Source organism: Cuculus canorus, chromosome W (genome assembly GCF_017976375.1).
Source record: "Cuculus canorus isolate bCucCan1 chromosome W, bCucCan1.pri, whole genome shotgun sequence".
Lineage (NCBI taxonomy): Eukaryota > Metazoa > Chordata > Aves > Cuculiformes > Cuculidae > Cuculus > Cuculus canorus.
The window spans coordinates 9,821,014-9,821,749 of NC_071440.1; the positions used below are offsets into that span (position 1 = coordinate 9,821,014).

The following is a 736-nucleotide window of genomic DNA, read 5'->3' on the forward strand; positions in this document are numbered from 1 at the left end:
CAGGCAAGTTCTTTTGAATAACATGTACAAGCCTCTTTTTAAGTTCAGCACAGAGATAATGGTCCTTTTCAAGGTGGAGATGCTATCAAATGAAGTCATTTAAAGGATTATTTTTAATGAATTGCTTCAGTGCATACCATCAAGAATTTTTGAATGTCAATTTATGTATTTTCAGGAGTCCTGTATTTCACTGAAATAAAACATGCATAAAAGGTGATGTTTTCTGGATAAGACCATTTATTTTAGCAGACAGATGAGTCTTTATGATGAACTGGAGGCTGCAACAGCTGCTCTCTTGGGCTTTGGCACGGTTCCCTCACGGAATCCATTCCTACAAATAGAAATACGGTTACCACTTTTTGAAAGGGCAGTTTCTGTTCCAGGTTATTTTCTAACAAGTAATGTTTCAGATCAAGTTTGTCAGCTTTTTTTAGCTTCTCTCAGTAATGTACTGAAATGACTATAGAGTTTATACATGTCCAGACATTTTTAATAAGAAACATCACAGACAAGCTGTTTGGAATAAGCAGTATGGTTTTCTCTCTCTTCTGCTGAAGTAAATTTGACTTCAAATAGGAAGATTTCAGTAACTGAATAAACACTGGAAGACTGAATCAGATACAGCACACCCACCAAAGGCACTCCTTTATGTTCCTACTAAGCAACTGAGCAAAAGATTTCACATTTGTTAGTACTGAAGTGCAAGTCAATTTCTTACAAAAATCTTCTATGTCTC

The 736-nt window shown here is 35.6% G+C and overlaps 1 non-coding gene across 1 annotated transcript; it reads right to left on the reverse strand.

Annotated features, from left to right (window-relative positions):
* Positions 1–432: 432 nt before the first annotated feature.
* Positions 433–515, reverse strand: LOC128850309 (small nucleolar RNA SNORD72). The gene has a single exon (XR_008447607.1). It is a non-coding gene; the product is annotated as a small nucleolar RNA SNORD72 (small nucleolar RNA).
* Positions 516–736: the final 221 nt, after the last annotated feature.